The 5,180-nt window shown below is 39.1% G+C and overlaps 2 pseudogenes; both read left to right on the forward strand.

Moving 5' to 3' along the window:
* Nucleotides 1-2,850: 2,850 nt before the first annotated feature.
* Nucleotides 2,851-2,970, forward strand: LOC134968324 (5S ribosomal RNA; annotated as a pseudogene).
* A 238-nt stretch (nucleotides 2,971-3,208) lies between these two features.
* LOC134968036 (5S ribosomal RNA) lies at nucleotides 3,209-3,328 on the forward strand (annotated as a pseudogene).
* The last annotated feature ends 1,852 nt before the right edge of the window (nucleotides 3,329-5,180 follow it).

Here is a 5,180-nt window from a genome sequence, read left to right on the forward strand (position 1 = left end):
AAAATCTGGGCCCCAAAGTCGCCATGAGCTGGCGCAGATCAAAGAATCTGAGGGATAGATTCGTACGGAGTCATTTTCAAAAATTTCCTACTAAACAACCTGTAGTCACAGGCACATATCCCTGCGGAAGATGCAAAGTTTGCAAACACATTGATCCTACAAAGGAAATAGAGGATAAATATGGGGAGACAATACAGATTGTGGATTACATGAACTGTTTAACTGAAGGTTGTCATCTACTGCCTTAGATGCAGCTGCAATCAAAAGTATAAAGGCATAACAACGCGTCCCTTCAAACAGCGCATTCTAGAGCACATAGGATCTATCCGTAATGCCGCTTCAGATGAAGTCAAGATGAAACAACTGACAACTGTCGCCCATCATTTCTATACGTATCATGAAAGTAGGTGGGAAGAACTAAAAGTCTTTGGTTTGGAAAGGATAAGACTGGGGATTCGAGGGGGCAACCTTACCGAAAGTCTGCTTAGAAAAGAGAGTGAGTGGATTTTCAAGCTCGGATCCATATATCCAGCAGGGATGAATGAAAATATAAATTATGGAGTATTTCTGAACTAATGCCCATTATCATCCACGGCAACCAGTACCTGATTGATCATGGACCATCATCATACACTCTTATATATTAGTTTACTGCATTCATACTATTTTTAACACAATAATTGCACACCCTATTGCATTACCAGCCCATATTAATATATGCACTACACTGCTCACGCAACATGCACAATTCTTACTCTACATCACATGATTTTCACAATGGGCTCATCGTGCAATTGTTTTAAAAATTTTTATCTTGCCCTCATAATGTTCAAACACTTATACACTTCTCACTTCATATTTTTCACAACACTATAGTGAAAAATATTTCACTGTTCCATGTGCACTCACGTATTAAAGACAACCTTTTTCCTCCCACTCCCATCATTCTAACATACTCTACCCCTTATTAATTTTCCCTCATTTGCACTTTTATTCATCTCTACACTCACATATTTTATTTTATTTTATTTTATTTTAATATACTCCATCCCATATTAATTAATTTTTCCTCTTCTGAACTTTTATTCACTATTATATATATAAATTTTCATTACATAAACATATATTACATTATATATATTTTTATCATTCTAATAATCTTTTTACATCCAGTGCTATCTAAAATAAAAAAAACCTTTATTGATTAAAAAAAATTTTTTTACTGTTTAAAAATTTTTTACTATAAATTATACACACACACATGCTTTAGACAAGCTTCTTATTGAATCGTATAAATAATTCATTTATTTCATTTATATACTGCACCGAAAGTTTTTAATTTATTACACCTAACAATTATCTAAGTAAATTATTGAAATAAGCTTTATAATTAATTCAGCTAGCACACAAAAAATATATATTTAATCATGATCTCAGGATACAGCCTTTATTAATCCACCTCCTGCAAACCATTCTCCCATTGACACTTAGGAAATTTTATATAATAAATATATATATATTTTTAATTCCCATCCTATAATAAACAATAAGAAATATCTAGGATCATCAGCTATGCAATCAAATGACCTAATATGGGTTGACCCAGTGTTTAACAATCATTAGGTCCAATCAATCATCAGCACTCCTGTTTAAAAACTGCAACTCCTAGCTAACACATCATGTCCTGTGATCAAGCATACAATGCAAAACGTACGTCCGGAAGGAAGTATTGCGATCACGTGATGCGCACACGTGACCGCACTAGCCGGAATCCCTAGGACGGTCACCAGGCAACGGCCGCGTAGCTCCGTCTCCTGAACGGGGAGACTCCGGCCACACGCCGCTGCAGCCCCTGGAGCACGGGCACGGCGACAAGCGGGTCTTACAGCGACAGCATCAAGACCGGAGCTGGTATCGTATACCCCGCACTTCGTTTTTGCGAACTGCACTTAAACTTTTCAGCTTGTCAGCACATTTATTTTCTTTGAGCAATTAGCAGCCATTAGAGCTCTGTATGCATGGCAAACAACCATGCATAACTACAATTGAAACAGTGATACCAGCTACTTTGTCACTCCTATATTATGGTAAGAGCACTACTGGATAAACTGTCCCAACCAGCAATACCATAAGGACTTTATTACCTCTCTTTCTTCAGCATTAAGGTATACAAAGCTGGGATTATCTATACTTGCTATAAACATCAATAGCAAGCTATTAATAACTTTACAGGTATCATTGACTGTGTTTCTCTTTTGAAATTCATATATTCAACAATGGCAAACTTCAGCAAACGCTCTGAACTTAGAGCTCATTAGGCTCAAGCAAACCATAAATTGTGCAAATTATCTACAAGCACCTAGTCCTAGCCTGCTTTCCTATAATCACGCAGGTACTTATTAGAGGTTCCAGGCATCAGGCATATTATAGCTATTGTCTGGTTTAGTGCATAGGGGTGTATTATTACAATTGACTATTTTGAAAACTTACTGCCATATTTAGGCTATGCAGCATAATTATATCCTGCACTTATATAGTGGTTTAATTTGGTACGGCCGTTCTGGTGCCCTCTGGGCGTTTCTAGGAGTGAAAGGCAAGTCCTAATTGTGGACATTGTGTGGTGTCCAGGAATTTTACCCACATAGTAGACCTTCACTCATATGTATACTTTTTTCTGTGGTTGATATGTCACAGGGTGACTAAGCCAGGTGGCTGCACATTATCTCATTTCATTTTTTGATCATTGTACCATATATATATATATATATATATATATATATATATATACAAATCTCAATTTCTGTCAGTCACAATTTATAAACCTGGATGACTCAAGAGGGTGAGTACAATATTTGCGGTCATACCTCACTGGAGATGCCCAATCTCTTCTGACCTTGGAAGCTAAGCAGTGAAAGGCCGGGCTAGTAATAGGATGGGTGACCACCTTTGAACACCCTGGTACTGCAACAAATTGATTCCCCTATAGTGTCATCTGCACCTAAATTATTGGGTACTTGGATCTCCAAAAAATTGGTTTGCAACGGTGAAAGGCAAGTCCTAATTGTGGATGTTGTGTGGTCTTAAAAAACCTTTTTTCCACAAAACAGGCCGTCACCCATGCTTATATTTAATTTGTGGCTGCTATGTCACAGGGTGACTAAACCAGGTGGCTGCATACACCTTGGTGACTCAAGAGGGTGAGTACAATATTTGCGGTCATACCTCACTGGAGATGCCCAATCTCTTCTGACCTTGGAAGCTAAGCAGTGAAAGGCCGGGTTAGTACTAGGATGGGAGACCACCTCTGAACACCCTGGTACTGCAATAAATTGACTCCCCTATATAGTGTCACCTATACATATACTATTGGGTACCCGACTCTTACATGACCTATGATTTAATCCTCTGCATTTATTATAATCCACAATGGATATCTGCTGAACAAATGATGGTCATATATTACATGACTCTTAATGTGCAATGATTAATGAATTCTGTTACCACAGCCATTAATTTCCGGCAACTGGTAGATTGTGATATGGATATCACGTATTATCTATAATCTTTTTCATATTTTCGCAAAGCTTCTAAATTTTCACGCAGATACTCCTTAAATCTTATTTTATGTGTTACCTAATAAAAATGGTTTTATCAGTATTAATAAATTACACTGCCACCCTCTGAATTAGAGTGCGCCCAAAAAAGAGTCTACTTTCCAACACTTCTTTGTTTTGGTTTTTTCTTGACTGTTTAAATTTGACTCTTGGGAGCACCACTGAAAGCAACAATTATTGGTATTAGGATTAATTATCCACATACCCCTAGTTGCTATATCTAGAAGCAATTCAGGGATAATTCAGTTTTTCAGGGGCTACTATTTATCAGATTGAGGATTTGTGCGGTTCCCAATACTTTTCTTTCTAAGACTTAATTGGTCAGGACCATTGTCATTCATTACACTAATTGGATTCGTAATTGAGGAGGGCTTGTGGACTTTAAACTGAAAGGTGTAATTTCACTTAATAGAAAAAAAAACCCATTGTTCTGCGTTTTTCCGCAAAAGTGTGCACTTTTAAGAAGAATGTGTAAATCTACGAAAACTTAGTATTTTTACGTTGCGGTTTGTGTTAATGCGATGGTTTCGCATTGCTGCGATGTCATTTGGCGTACGCCCACTTTGTGATATACTGCGGACGAATTAGCAAAAATACGTTGGAGGCAGATAATCGCTATTTTGCAACATATTCACAATTTTGCGCATACCTTGTGCGAACGAAAAAAATAGCGAACAACTCGGAATGACCACCAATGCCGGGAGATAGAGTTCCGCCCATTTTAGAATGGGAGTTACTTCCTCCATCAGACTCTTGCTGTGAGTTCCTCCTTGATGATTGAGGTATGCTACTGCCGTCGCATTGTCTGAGCGGATCTGGACTGGTCTTCCGTGTAGATTGTCCTTTGCCTGAACTAGAGCCAAGTAAACGGCCCTTATCTCCAACAGATTTATCGGTAGGCGACTTTCCCTTGCGGTCCATTTTCCCTGGAACCATAGGCTTCCGAGTACCGATCCCCAGCCTTGCAGGCTGGCATCTGTTGTCAGGACTTGCCACTCTTTTATCCAAAAGGGTCTCCCCTTGTTTAAATGGTCTGTCTGTAGACACCACGCTAGAGACCTCTTTACCTTTACTGGAATCTTTATCATCTGTTTCTTTATTGTCTGATGATTTCCGTTCCATTTGGTCAGAATAAGGTGCTGCAATGGTCTGGAGTGGAATTGCGCATATTCCACCATGTCGAAGGTTGATACCATCAGACCCAACAGCCGCATTGCTGCATGGACTGACATTGTCTGGGCTTGCAACACTTCCTGAGCCATGACCTGCACCTTGACTATCTTTTTCTCTGGTAAGAGAACTTTCTGTAGGTCTGAATCCAATATGGCCCCCAAATGAACCATCCGCTGTGACGGATTCAGGGATGACTTCTCCCAATTTATGAGCCACCCGTGTCTCTGTAAACAAACTATCATCTGTTGAAGATGGCTCAACAGTAAATCTTGCGACTGTGCTAAGATTAACAGGTCGTCGAGGTATGGGAATATTCTTATCCCCTGCTTGCGCAGACAAGCTGCCATAACCACCATGATCTTGGAAAACACCCTGGGTGCTGTAGCTAGCCCG

This window comes from Pseudophryne corroboree, chromosome 10 (genome assembly GCF_028390025.1).
Source record: "Pseudophryne corroboree isolate aPseCor3 chromosome 10, aPseCor3.hap2, whole genome shotgun sequence".
NCBI classification, from domain to species: domain Eukaryota; kingdom Metazoa; phylum Chordata; class Amphibia; order Anura; family Myobatrachidae; genus Pseudophryne; species Pseudophryne corroboree.